This window comes from Dendrobates tinctorius, unplaced genomic scaffold (genome assembly GCF_039654945.1).
Source record: "Dendrobates tinctorius isolate UK_male_01 unplaced genomic scaffold, ASM3965494v1 ptg000172l, whole genome shotgun sequence".
Lineage (NCBI taxonomy): Eukaryota > Metazoa > Chordata > Amphibia > Anura > Dendrobatidae > Dendrobates > Dendrobates tinctorius.
This window is the reverse complement of record NW_027361839.1, coordinates 3,775,916-3,789,987: the sequence shown is the minus strand read 5'-3', so window position 1 is coordinate 3,789,987 and position 14,072 is coordinate 3,775,916. Positions and strand designations below refer to the sequence as shown.

The following is a 14,072-nucleotide window of genomic DNA, read 5'->3' as shown; positions in this document are numbered from 1 at the left end:
AACTCCACCCACCTCCCAGCACATCCAGTGTTCCAAGCAGGGAACAACCAAGGCACTCCTAATGTCTAGGAGGAGAGAGAGACCTCAATGTGGTTGTGCTGAACTACCCTGTCATGTGGGATGCGAGTGTTGGAGCGTGGAAAGGAGCTCCCAACTTACCTAGATGGTGGGGCACTACACCTTAGGAGGTGCAGTACCTCTGTGGCGACAGAGCCTCAGGGGCGCCACACATGCCACAATGGAGCTGGACACTTCGGATGGAAGAATTTGGAAGCATTGCTCCGGGAGAGGTTCTACTGTGCTGGTATGAGGAAAGCCATTGAGAGGTGGTGCCGAGAGTGTGGACAATGTAACCTGTGCAGAAAGGATCGAAACAGCCAGAGAGCTCCTCTACAGCCAATCATCACCAAACAGCCACTTGAGTTGGTAGCCCTGGACCATGTGAAGCTGGTTCCTAGCTGGTCAGGCTACATCTATGCTCTTACCATTGTGGACCACTACTCAAGATTCCTGGTAGTTGTGCCTGTCAAAGATCAAACAGCCAGGACTGCAGCCAGAGCATTCCAACAGCACCTCTGTAGACCACATGGATATCCTGAGCAAGTGCTTACAGATCAAGGTCCTGCCTTTGAGGCAGAAGTGTACCAGGAATTCTGTAACTTGTATGGTTGCAAGAAGATCCAGACAACACCCTACCATCCACAGAACAATGGCATGTGTGAGAAGATGAACCAGGTAGTGATTGACCTACTGAAGACATTGCCTTTGGAGGAGAGAAATCTGTGGCCAGAAAAGTTGCCAGATCTGGTGGACCTCTACAACCATATTCCAGTGAATTCCACCAACTGTACCACAATCTACTTAATGAGAGCAAGACCTGGTAAACTGCCTATTGATTTGGACATGGGAGTCCTTACGCCTGAGGTAACGTCACCAGATGCTGACTGGGATACAGAAAGACAACAACAGTACAGAATAGTTCAAGAATGCATGGAAAAGAGTCTAGCTCAGGCAAGACAAAAGCAGGAGAAGCTTTACAATCAAAATGCGCCTGCCATTCCTTTGTCACCAGGAGAACAAGTCCTCAAGAGGAAAAGAAGACTGCATAAATTGGATGACCAATGGGAAGCTGAACCTTACACTATTCTACCCTCAAACTTTGATAATACCAAGGTGTGCCTTATTAGTAAAGATGGAGGAGAAACCTCAGCAGCCGTGTCAAGGGATCATTTGAAATTATGCCCTGACCAGTTAAGAGAAAGAGTGAAAGAACAAGATAACATCCAAACCATAGAGGAAGAAAAGGTCAGCACCATACTTGGAGAATTCCCTGCGAATTGGACTAAAGTAAATGATGCAATAATGGTGCCAGTGTTGACCTTTCCCCAACTGGTAGCACAGGAAGAAGTGACTCAAGAAAATCCTGAAGATCCGGAAACTCAGGCAGCAGATGCCACACCAGCAGTGGAGCCAGAGAACCCTTGCCCTGCCAGTGGTGAACCTGTTATGCCCATGGTGAGTCTAAGAGTTCACAGACAGTCTAGTATCCCTGTGCCATGCAGAACCACCAGTAGTGTATCCAGTACGTTACCCACTACACCAGTGTTACGCAGGTCTACCCGTACTACACAAGGTATACCACCCATCAGATATCGTATCTAGCTAAGTTTATGTAAATGTTGAAATTGTGTATATATGTAACTCTTTTCAAGTTCTGTGCCTACAGGTAACCTGTAAGAGTTTCCTTTGAATTTTCCAGTTTGTTTTATGGACATTGTACCACAGGACTTGTGTGGTCACCAAGTTGTATATAGTTCACCATTTGCCCAGGAATGGACCATGGACATTGATGCTTGGACTTGTCATCATAGGACTATTTTTGGAGCTCTTGGTGTTTGTAAATTTTTCCCTTTTTACAAATCTTGTACAATTATAATTGTTCACATTGTCTAACTGTTTATATGTTTTTTTATGTTTTGTTCAGCCCAGGAGTGCTGACTTGCACTAGGGGGGAATGTGGCGCCCCCTGGAGTATGGCCGCCACAGTGGCTTTGCCTTCCTCCAGGGAGGGTAATGCCAGGCTTGGAAGCAGTGAAGGGTCTCTCTCGCAGTTAACCTATACATGCAATACAGTTCCACTCCAGGCCAGCAGGGGGGACTCTGAACCAGAATTGAGGGGAGGGGTGCTCTCTGAGGGCCAAGAGTAAGGAGTGGTCAGTTAGTGTGAGGAGGTCCACGTGTGCAGACATGTGGGGAGAAGCTGGAGGTTGAGCTGAGAAAACAGAGCTCCCTCACAGTGAGAGCGCATGAACTGGTGCCTCGTCTCCACCGTTGTACGGATACTAATGGTCCTGCAACAGATACCAGAGGAGTAGGAGGCTGTAAATGCCCTACTCCCATCTAAGACTTGGAGGCACAACAGCATGGAGTGAGCCAAGGGAGGAATACGGCTACAGCTGTCTGCCATACAAGGTAGTTCTAAGAGACAATAAGAGAAGTAGGAAGAACTTCAGTGTAACTCAGTGCTAGGAGTACTTCACCCAAATAAGCGCTAAGAAGGAGACTGCACAGCCCATCTGCTGAGAGAGAATCCCTGAGCTGCTTCCAGGCTAGCCTGCTCCAATACCATCTGTAATCAGGACCCTGGACTGCATTTATCAAGTAAAGGTACAGAAATTGCACCCCGCTGGGTCTTTGTCTGCTTCCTACCCTTCCGGCACTGCTACATCCCCGTGCCAACCACATGTACAGTGCCCTGGGACTACAGCTTCACCTGTGGGGAGCTTTCACATCTTGGCTGCACCTACCATCAGTCCCAGCGGATCTGCATGCAGCGTTGGCTTAACATCTCACTTGCCGAACACCACGGGTGGCGTCACGAACTATTCCATTAACTACATTCCACCATTTCAATTCCCCCATTACTTGGGCGCCCAGGGTCACGGACCGGGTCACCGCTGCTGTGACACGTCCCCCTGACACCGGCCCGATACCGAGTACCCCACAGCCCTGGGAGGGCGACCCACAGACCTCTCCTGAGCTTCTTTGGTCAGGGGTATCTGACAATATCCCCTACTTTAGTCCATGATAGTGAGGTACGATGCATAAGCTAGCTGCTCTAAGAGCTCGTCTATCCTTGGCATGGGGTAGACCTCACATGTAGCCAGTAGATTTAATTTTCTGTAGTCTACACAGAACCAGGTAGTACGGTCCTTTTTCGGGACAAGAACCACAGGCGAGGCCCAGGCGCTCTGGGATTTTTGTATTACATTGAGGTTCAGCATCTCCTCTACCTGTTCCCTCAAGTGTGCCTTCACCTCTGCTGACACCCGGTATGCAGACTGTCTTACTGGGGGATTGGTACCAGTGTCTACATGGTAAGTGGCTAAGTGAGTCCTCCTAGGTTTCCCTGTGAAGACTTCTGTGAACTCGCTGAGCACCCCCATCAGCTCTGACCTCTGACTGTGGGATAGAATCATAGAATCATAGAATCATAGAATCGTAGAGTTGGAAGGGACCTCCTGGGCCATCTGGTCCAACCCCCTGCTCAAAGCAGGATTCGCTAAATCATCCCAGTCAGATGTCTGTCCAGCCTCTGTTTGAAGACTTCCATTGAAGGAGAACTCACCACTTCTCGTGGCAGCCTGTTCCACTCATTGATCACTCTAACTGTCAAAAAGTTTTTTCTAATATCTAATCTGTGTCTCCTCCCATTCAGTTTCATCCCATTGCTTCTAGTCTTTCCTTGTGCAAATGAGAATAAAGTTGATCCTTCTACAATGTGACAGCCCTTTAGATATTTGTAGACAGCTATTAAGTCTCCTCTCAGTCTTCTCTTTTGCAAACCAAACATTCCCAAATCCTGCAACCTTTCCTCATAAGACAGGGTTTGCAGACCGGTCACCATTCTGGTCGCTCTTTTCTGAACTTGCTCCAGGGACAGCTCAGGGTTAAACACTGCTGACTCCAGGGACACCATATACTGAGTCCCAGCCCCCACATGTAGTAACAGATCAGCCTCCTCCTCTTCAGGCAGGCTACAGCCAGGTAATACACAGGCCTCCCTGTCATGATGAGCCTTCACCATATTTACATGGAATACCTTCTGACGCTTGGCATGCTCATCTAGGGCCATGTGGTGCTAATAAAAATATGGATATCTTATAGCCTACATATTGTAATATATTGATTAGTCCATATTGAAATTAACCTGTAATATCAGGCTGTTGACTTACTTGAATTTTAAGAGCAGTGAATGGTGTGAGTATATTGACAAGGCATCATCTGATATTTGTGTCATATGGGGGTTAAAAGTGGACCAGGCATATAGACAATTGTACATAATTGTACATAAGGCTATAGAAATATAGCTGGGGAAGCCTAATGTAGAATCAGGAGTATAGTTGGCGATCTGAAACCATTATAGTGTATTCAATCTTAGAGATCTCTTTAACTGTAGTCTGAAATATATATATTTTGTGCTAGGGTTCTGATCATAGCGTGTTGTTGTAAACTTTGTTCTGGTGTATGATTTACTCTTATCATATGTAAATGTTAGGGCAGGAGTAAATAGTCCGAAGAGGCAAGTTTTGTTTGATGTTATTTATTCATGATAGCTGGCCACTGTCATGTGATTGGAACATCAGACAACTAACTTGTGTATTTTCATGTTTACACAATATTATGTTGTGTAAACCTTTGTTTAAAGAATATAAAAGCTGGTGAAGCAGTCACTGAAGGCAGGAGCTTTGTGGACCTGTGTGAGAGGAGGCTCTTCACAGTGTAGATCCTAGGACGCATTCTGTCTTCGCTGACCGCTCCTCCAGCTGAAGTATTTCCGGGCAGGTGTAAATGGCCCTAGTGAAGATTCTTTTCTCTTCTTCTTTCTGATGTAAGTATATGTACTAAAACCTTTGTAGTTTGAATATATAAGTATACGCAATATCCTACTATTTTCTATTTTCCTGTAATTGCTATACATTCCATTAATTTGGTGTTTTATCATTTAAATTAATCATTGTATAATAAAATTGTGTTATATCCAAGTAGTAGCCTTCTTTAAAGCCGTATCCAAACCTTTATTGCTGAACAGTTGGCAATACAGGCCACCACATAGATAACAGCATTTAGCCGCTTGTGTATAGTGTATGGTCCCTCCCATGCGGCCTGTAATTTATTCTGTAACATAAGTGTGGTATTTGCAGGTACGCAGGATGCAGTGCCGAGTCGCGAGACAAATTGGTGCTTTCTAAAATAACGTTTATAAGACTAGAGGGAATTTTTCTCAGTCACGGCCTGATCGCCAACAGGGGTAACCCGGGTTGCCCTCGCATGGGCTCTAGACAAGCAAAGACAAATAGGTAGAACACGACTACTTCCGGCAATAGCCGGTCACTATAAGGCCGCGGTATGACCGACTACAGGTCCTTAATTGTAAAGTCGACTTAGCTGTCTAGACATCCCTCGCCATTCGGGTTGGTGGTCTTTCGGCTTAGTAGTTGCTGGGCCCAGTTGCTGAGGTGTTGACGGAGTCTTCGCGCCCTCCGGCGCGCTGATGACACTGGAGCCCCACAGGCCCCGGCGGAGTCCTTGGACGGGTGGGCCGCAGGCCCTGGCCTGGGGCAAGCTGTAGCGATGGGTGGTGGTGAATGACAGGCCACCTGCGCAGCTAGCGGCTGCGACGGGGAGTCCGCGGTCAGCAGAGGCCCGGCCCCTGCTGCGGACCGGAGCGGGACAGTGGTGGCCGCCGACGGTATGGTACTTGCTGCAGCCACAGGCAAGAGAGGGGCGGCGGCGGGTGGCGGGGAACAGGCCACAGCCGCAGACTGAGGGGAGGAGGCGGCGGCCGCGGGTAGGCTACAGCCGCGGGCTGAGAAGAGGCGGCAGCGGCCACGGGTTTAACTGAGGCCGCAGTAGCCACGGGCTGGAGCGGGGCAGCAAGTCTCGGCCGGTCGCCTTGGCACCGTCCCTCTGGAGTTCTCGGTGAGCGTCCTCTCTGGCACTGGTGGGTTGCTATAGCTTCCAGTTGCTCCCACGCTCTCCTGCAGTCTCTGTCCCAGTCTGCTGACTCATCATCCGGGGAATTCCCCGCCTCCTTTATACTGGTCCCTCCCCCAGCCCATCTGTCTGTCAGAACGGTCAATCCCCAAATTCTGTCCCCCGGGGACAGTTTCCCCGGAACCCAGATGACGGCTCCTTTGGTTCCAGCCCGAACACTCGACGGGGGCCGTTCCTCCCACATAGGGACCAACACCCAAACCTTCTGCCCCTCCTCGTAGGCCCTCAGTCTGGCATTACGTTGTACCAGACCTTCTGGTTGATTTGGGCCTGGGTCATGTTCTCATGGGCCAGGTTGCTCAGTTTTTACATTCTTTCTTTGAGCCACAGTACATATTCAACCACCGAGACGCCCGTAGTTTTGGGATCACCCTCCCATCAGTCCTTAATCAAATCAAGTGGCCCCCTGACCCTCCTCCCATAAACCAGTTCAAAGGGGGAGAATCCTGTGGACGCCTGGGGTACCTCTCTGTACGCAAACAACAGATGAGGGAGGCACCGCTCCCAGTCTCTTCCTTCAGTCTCCACCAGGATTTTGAGCATTTGTTTTAATGTTCCGTTGAAATGCTATGAGTCCGTTGGTTTGGGGATGATAGGCGCTGGCCAGAAAAATGCTGTACTTATATTTTTTCGCAGAGGCTTTCCATCAGATCGGACATGAAATGGGTTCCCTGATTGGTTAACATTTCCCTGGAGAAACCCACTTGAGAGAAAACAGTCAGTAAAGCATCCGCCACTTTGTCTGCTCGGATGGAGGACAGTGCCACAGCTTCTGGATATCGTGTAGCATACTTTAGTCCACCACTGTGAGGATGTACTTTTTGCCAGAGCTGCTAGGGATTGCAAGTGGCCTTATGATATCCACAGTCACTCACTGAAAAGGCTCATCGATCACTGGCAGGGGTATCAATGGGGTTTTCTGTATATCGCCAGACTTTCCTACTCTCTGACAAACTACGCAGGATCCACAGTAGTTGACTATATCTGTCCCAATCTTGGGCCAATAAAAGTTATATGTCAGGCGAGCTTTAGTCTTTTGTATTCCAAGGTGTCCAGCCAGAGGAATTTCATGAGCAATTCTCAATAATTTTTCCCTAAATAAATAAGGAACGACCAGCTGCTTTTCCCAGTTCCAAGGTTCTTGAGTATCAGTAGGGAGAGTCTCTTTAAACAGTCTGCCCAGCTCCCAGTATATTCTCTCTTTGTTAGAAGCAGTGGGGGGTTGATCTGCAAGACATCTGAGCTTCTCCAGACTAACATCTGTCTGCAGGGCCTCCTGGAAGCTCTGACTATCAGTCTGCAGGCCCTGGCCTAGTGTGACTGCCAGGCCCTGGAAATGTGTTGTCTTCCAGGTGCAAAAATTAAAGATGTGTCTGACAGGATATCAGGACTCTTCAGACCTACAGATGACTACCCATTCCTGCTACTACATGTGGGGACAAATGACACTGCAAGAAACGACCTGGAAACCATCTGCAGAGACTTTGAAGACTTAGGCAAGAAAGTGAAAGAACTGGGAGCGCAGGTGGTCTTCTCTTCCATCCTCCCAGTGGATGGCCATGGAACAAGGAGGTGGAATAAGATTCTGCAGGTGAACAACTGGCTACGTCGATGGTGCCATCAGCAACAATTTGGATTTCTGGATCACGGAGTGAACTACTTATACGATGGACTACTTGCTAGAGATGGGGTGCACCTTACGAAGACTGGTAAGCATGTATTTGGAAGTCGCCTTGCTACACTTGTAAGGAGAGCTTTAAACTAGAACAACATGGGAAGGGAAGCAAAAGACCAGAAAAAGCCATACACCTGACAAATGCTATTGAGAACTCTGCTAATAGAAGTGGAAAGGAAGAACAAAGACGAAATAATCTAATTAATAAAAATATTGGAGAAAGAGAAACCAATCACAAACTAAAATGTTTCTATACTAATGCACAAAGCATGGGCAACAAGCAAGGAGAATTGGAACTACTAACACAGGAAAAGAAATATGATGTCATTGGAATCACTGAAACTTGGTGGGACAATACACATGGATGGAATACAAGACTAGAAGGATACAACTTATTTGCAAGAAACAGACTTGATAAACGAGGAGGGGGTGTCGCATTGTATGTTAGAAACGCGTATATCTGCACAGAGATTGAAGCTTCAGAGACTGGGAGTTCTGTGGAAACTGTTTGGGTAAGAATACAAGGACAGAACAATGGAAAGGACACCATTGTAGGCATTTACTACAGGCCGCCTGTGCAAGCTGAAGATATGGATGAACTCTTTATGCATCAAATGGCCAAGTTCTCCAAAAAATATGACATAGTTGTCATGGGAGATTTCAACTATCCAGACATTTGTTGGGAATCTCTCTCAGGCAAAACTAACAGGTCAAGGAAATTCTTATCCTATCTTGCTGACAACTTTATCTTCCAAAAGGTAAGGGAGAAAACAAGGGGAACTGCTACCTTGGATCTAATCCTTATAAACAGGGAGGAAATGGTTGAGGAGGTAAAAGTGGCTGGGACCCTAGGAGGTAGCGACTATGCTATTTTAGAATTTTGGATAACTAGAGGCGGAAGACCTGTGAAGACTCAGACGTCAAGGTTAGATTTCAGAAAGGCAGATTTTAAGGGATTCAGAAAGAGAATTGGAGGGATCCAATGGCTGGATATCCTTAAAGACAAAAATGTCCAGGAAGGATGGGAAATCTTGAAAAATGAAATTCTCAAAGCACAGTTGTTAACAATTCCGAAAAGAGGGAAGAATAGGAAGCAGTTAAGGAAACCAGGATGGATGAACACAGAACTTAAGCACATGCTAAAAAGGAAGAAAAAAATGTTTATAAAATGGAAAGAGGGAGGCATATCTAAAGAAGAATATAATGCTGTCTGCAGAACCTGCAGGGCACAAATCAGATTAGCTAAAGCTGAAAATGAATTGAGGCTTGCAAGAGATGTCAAAAGCAATAATAAAGGATTTTGGGGATATGTCAAAAGTAAAAGAAAAGTCAAAGATGCTATAGGATTTTTACAGGATGAAAATGATGAAATGGTAAGACAGGATGTTGAGAAGGCTGAACTTTTAAATTCCTATTTTGCATCTGTTTTCTCTCAGAAACGAAATGTAACATCAACTGTTATTCACTGTCCTATTAAGGGAATAGAAGAATCCAGGATATCTATAAGCAGAAAGATAGTGAGGAAACACTTAGCTAGCCTAAATGAATTCAAGTCTCCAGGTCCAGATGAATTACACCCCAGAGTACTGAAGGAGATAGCAGAAGAAATTTTTGAACCCCTCTCTATAATCTTTGAAAATTCTTGGAGAACAGGAGAAGTGCCAGAAGACTGGAGAAGAGCAAATGTTGTTCCTATCTTCAAAAAGGGGAAGAAGGTGGACCCAGGCAACTATAGGCCGGTGAGTCTGACTTCTATACCAGGAAAGATCTTTGAACAAATTATTAAACAACATGTATGTCAATACCTGGATAAGAATGAAGTGATTAAACAGAGTCAGCATGGGTTTGTAACTAATAAGTCATGTCAGACTAACTTAATTTCCTTCTATGACGGTATCACTGATTGGGTGGATCAAGGAAATGCTGTAGATATAGTATATCTTGACTTCAGCAAAGCATTTGACAAAGTCTCTCATACAATCCTTATTGAAAAAATGATTAAGTATGGAATGGACAAGGCAACTGTTAGGTGGATTCATAACTGGCTTAGTGATCGGACCCAAAGAGTGGTCGTAAATGGCTGCACATCCAGTTGGAAGAATGTCTCAAGTGGGGTACCACAGGGCTCTGTCCTGGGCCCTGTATTGTTCAACATCTTTATCAACGATTTAGATGAAGGAATTGAGGGTAAACTGATTAAATTTGCTGATGACACAAAGCTAGGAGGGATAGCTAATACTAGAGAAGAGAGAGAGAGGATTCAAAAAGATTTAAATAAACTGGAGAAGTGGGCAGCAACTAACAGAATGGTTTTTAACAGGGAGAAATGCAAAGTACTACATCTGGGCAATAAAAATGGAAAAAGCATATATAGAATGGGAGGAATAGGGCTAAGTGACAGCACATGTGAAAAAGACTTGGGTATACTAATAGATCACAGACTGAATATGAGTCAACAGTGTGATGCAGCAGCAAAAAAGGCAAATGCAATTCTAGGATGTATTAACAGAAGCATACAGTCTAGATCACGTGAAGTCATTATTTCCCTCTACTCCTCTTTGGTCAGACCTCATCTGGAATATTGTGTCCAGTTTTGGGCACCACATTTTAAAAAAGACATCAACAAACTGGAGCAAGTTCAGAAAAGAGCGACCAGAATGGTGACCGGTCTGCAAACCCTGTCTTATGAGGAAAGGTTGCAGGATTTGGGAATGTTTAGTTTGCAAAAGAGAAGACTGAGAGGAGACTTAATAGCTGTCTACAAATATCTAAAGGGCTGTCACATTGTAGAAGGATCAACTTTATTCTCATTTGCACAAGGAAAGACTAGAAGCAATGGGATGAAACTGAATGGGAGGAGACACAGATTAGATATTAGAAAAAACTTTTTGACAGTTAGAGTGATCAATGAGTGGAACAGGCTGCCACGAGAAGTGGTGAGTTCTCCTTCAATGGAAGTCTTCAAACAGAGGCTGGACAGACATCTGACTGGGATGATTTAGCGAATCCTGCTTTGAGCAGGGGGTTGGACCAGATGGCCCAGGAGGTCCCTTCCAACTCTACGATTCTATGATTCTATGATTCTATGAAGCTGAGTCTTCAGTGTCACTTATCAGGGGCCTTGTTGGGCCTGCCATGTGAGGAGGCTCCTGGGCCACAGTATGGTCATCAGGTTCAGGCAGTTCTATTTGAGCCTCATCCTCTAATCTCTGGGGTTGAGTCTGGGCCGCAGCCTGACTCCGGGTCACAGCTGCCACTTACGTACATTCCTGTGCATTGGTACGTTTTCCCTCCTCGTACGGTATCTCAGGTGGGTCACTTGCTTCCACCTTCTCTGTAGCATTAACTTGTAAGGGAGGGATAAAGTGGGACCCCATCATTCCCAAGTCTGTGCCTAGCAACACATTGGTGGGAATAGCCTCTGATACTCCCACTTCTCCCAGTCCTTTCCCTGCTCCCCAATCAGGTACTCAAGGGCCATGGGCATGGCAGGGCTGACACCCCCAGTCCTGGTTATAGACATAGTCTTTCCTGGTATGATATAGGCAGGGTTTACCATTGCTGGACGCACCAGAGTCACCTATGCCCCAGTGTCTCTGAGACCAATGGTGACTTTGTTGCCAACACTGACAGATTGACAGTTCTCATTGGTCCTCACATCAGAGCCGGCCACAAAGAGGACAGAAGGTGGGGACCCAGATGGCTTTGTGGTTGTAGTTGGGCATTTCTGCCTATCAGGGCAGACAGCGCTCACGTGTCCCACTTTGTTGCAGGCGAAGCATCGGCGTGCATCGCCTAAAGAGTGTCTATTCCCCGGGACCCCATAGGAAGTGGGCTTGGACAGCACTGGTGATCGGCCGGCAGAGGGAGAAGGGTCCCCGTTTGGCTTACCTCCCTTCCAGCCAAATCCCGGTGGCTTCCGCACCACAGGCATCCTGTTAGTCACATAGCAGTCAGCAATTTTGTGGCCTGATCTGCAGTTCGTGGCTCCTGATCACACACACATTGACGTACATCCATGGGGCACATATGAAGAAATTGATCCTTGACCATAAGATCCGTTAAGTCCTCAAAACTGTTAACAGAAAGTCCCCTGATCCATTGGTGGAACGTGGTCCTCATAGGTGTCAGTTGGTCCATATTGTAGGTTCCGGAACTTTCTCCGATACACTTCTGGGGTTAGGTTGTATTTAGTGAGCAGGGCCTCTTTTATGGCCTCATAGTTCCCATCTAACTCTTTCGGGAGGCCAGCAAAAACTTCCAGGGCTTTGCCTCTCAGCCCTGGGGTTAGATACTGTGCCCACTGCTCACTGGGTAGATGGTATTACCTGCAGGTTTTCTCAAACCCCCGAAGGAACATATCTAAGTCCGTAACCTTCTCCATCACAGGGAAATTTTCCAAACGTGGTCTCCTCGGATCTATGTCCTGGAAGGGGGTCAGCTTTGGTGTGTTACCCCTTTCTATTTTGAGCCATCTGAAGCTTGAAAGCTCTCTCCTCCCGGCATACTGCAGCCTGTCTCTCTCGGCCTGGTCCCGACGTTCTGCAGCAGCAGTCTGTTGGTACTGTAGAATAAGCTGCATGCGCAGATTGGGATCACTTGTTCCCAGCGGTTGTAATTCCATTCGTAATGTAGAGTCCATAGGCTCCTCAGCACTGGCATTACTGGCACCTCCAGAAGGTATCTCTGGTGCAAGAGCAGGCATTGCTGGGTCTCTCTGAGGTGGACTCTCTCTCCTTGGCCAGATGCTTCAGTATTTTGTTCTATGTCCTGCTCGACCAAGGCACGTATCAGCAGTTCCTTGGATTTGTCACCTGTCTCTATTCCCCTCTGCTCACAGAGGTCGGTCAGAGCCTCTCTGCTCTGCTTCTTGTACAGGGCTGCCATATTGATGAACAGCTATTGCCAAATAAAAGATAGTGAAGAAAAACGGGGAAGGGAAACTGTTTGCAAGTTTGTCTAAGTAAGCACTGAGCTGCTACCATTGGAACCCTGTACTCTTTCAGAACAGAAGACTACAGTCCGATAAGTTTAACCTCTTTATTACTGAACTCTCATTCGTCCCTCACCTACCCTGCCAACTTCCCAGTTCTGCCCCATTGCCATCACCCTACAATCCCTCACTCCCTGCGTGGAGCCCATCCCCCTGTAAATAAACCGGTTTAACCCTTGCTCTACCTCCACATGCGTGACTGCATCCCGAATTCCTGCAGGTTATTACAAGTAGCATAGTCGACAGCATGCAGTCTCCGAATGCAAGGGCCAGTATACCGCTGGGGACAATATTGAACAATCTCCCTAAATTAACTGGGAATGATACTATGCTGTGGAGTTGGATTGAACGTGTAAAGGGGGTAATGAAGAAGTATCCCATGGCTCCAGCCCTAGAAGCAGAGGTTGCTATGATGGCTTTAGATGGGGAGGCCAGGGACTATGTCATGTTGCGACCCCTACAGATGAGAGACACCCTGGGAAAAGTGTTGTTAATACTTGAGGAGACGTATGGGGACCTTACGGACGTAGGAGAATTACGTACGTGTCTGTTCAGGCTTATTCAAAGAGAAGGGGAGACCGTGACCCAGTTTAAGAATGCGCTGCAGGAACTCCATACTGCCATATACCCAGGGTTAAAGTGGCCTAGACCAGTTTATGCCCCTCTAGGCCCGATTATACCCCTCTAGGCCTGATTATACCCCTCTGCTGCTGTAGATCAGAATTTTCAAGCTTTTGAGAACCATCAAAAACGGGGCCCCAGACAGCACACGGGGGGCAGAGACAGCGAACGTGGTCCCAGGCAGCGCACAGGGCCCCAGTCAGCAAACAGGGGCCCCAGGCAGCATACAGGGGGTAGAGACAGCGAATGGGGTCCCAGGCAGTACACATGGTCCCAGGCAGCACATGGGGCCCCAGGCAGAACATGGGGGGCAGAGGCAGCGAACGGAGTTCCAGGCAGCACACGGGGGGCAGAGACAGCGAACGGGGTCCCAGGCAGTGCACAGGGGCCCCAGGCAGCACACAGAGCTCCAGGTAGCACACAGGGGCCCCAGGCAGCGCAAGAGGGCCCCAGGCAGCGCACTGCGCCCCAGGCAGTGCACAGGGGCCCCTGGCAGCACACAGGGGCCCCAGGCTGCAAACGGGGACCCCTAGCAGGGCACGGGGGGCCCCAGGCAGCACACAGGGGGCAGAGACAGCGCACGGGGCCCCAGACAGCGCACAGGGGGCACAGGGGGCAGAGACAGCGTGCAAAGATGGGGAAGAGACAGCGCTGTCGCTGCCTCCCTGTGCGCTGCCTTTACCCCCTTTGGCGCCATCTGGGACCCCGTGAGCTGTTTCTGACCCC

General features: G+C 47.8%; 1 pseudogene; it reads right to left on the bottom strand.

Moving 5' to 3' along the window:
• Positions 1 to 3,077: 3,077 nt before the first annotated feature.
• On the bottom strand, positions 3,078 to 12,619 carry LOC141053915 (uncharacterized; annotated as a pseudogene).
• Between the last annotated feature and the right edge of the window lie 1,453 nt (positions 12,620 to 14,072).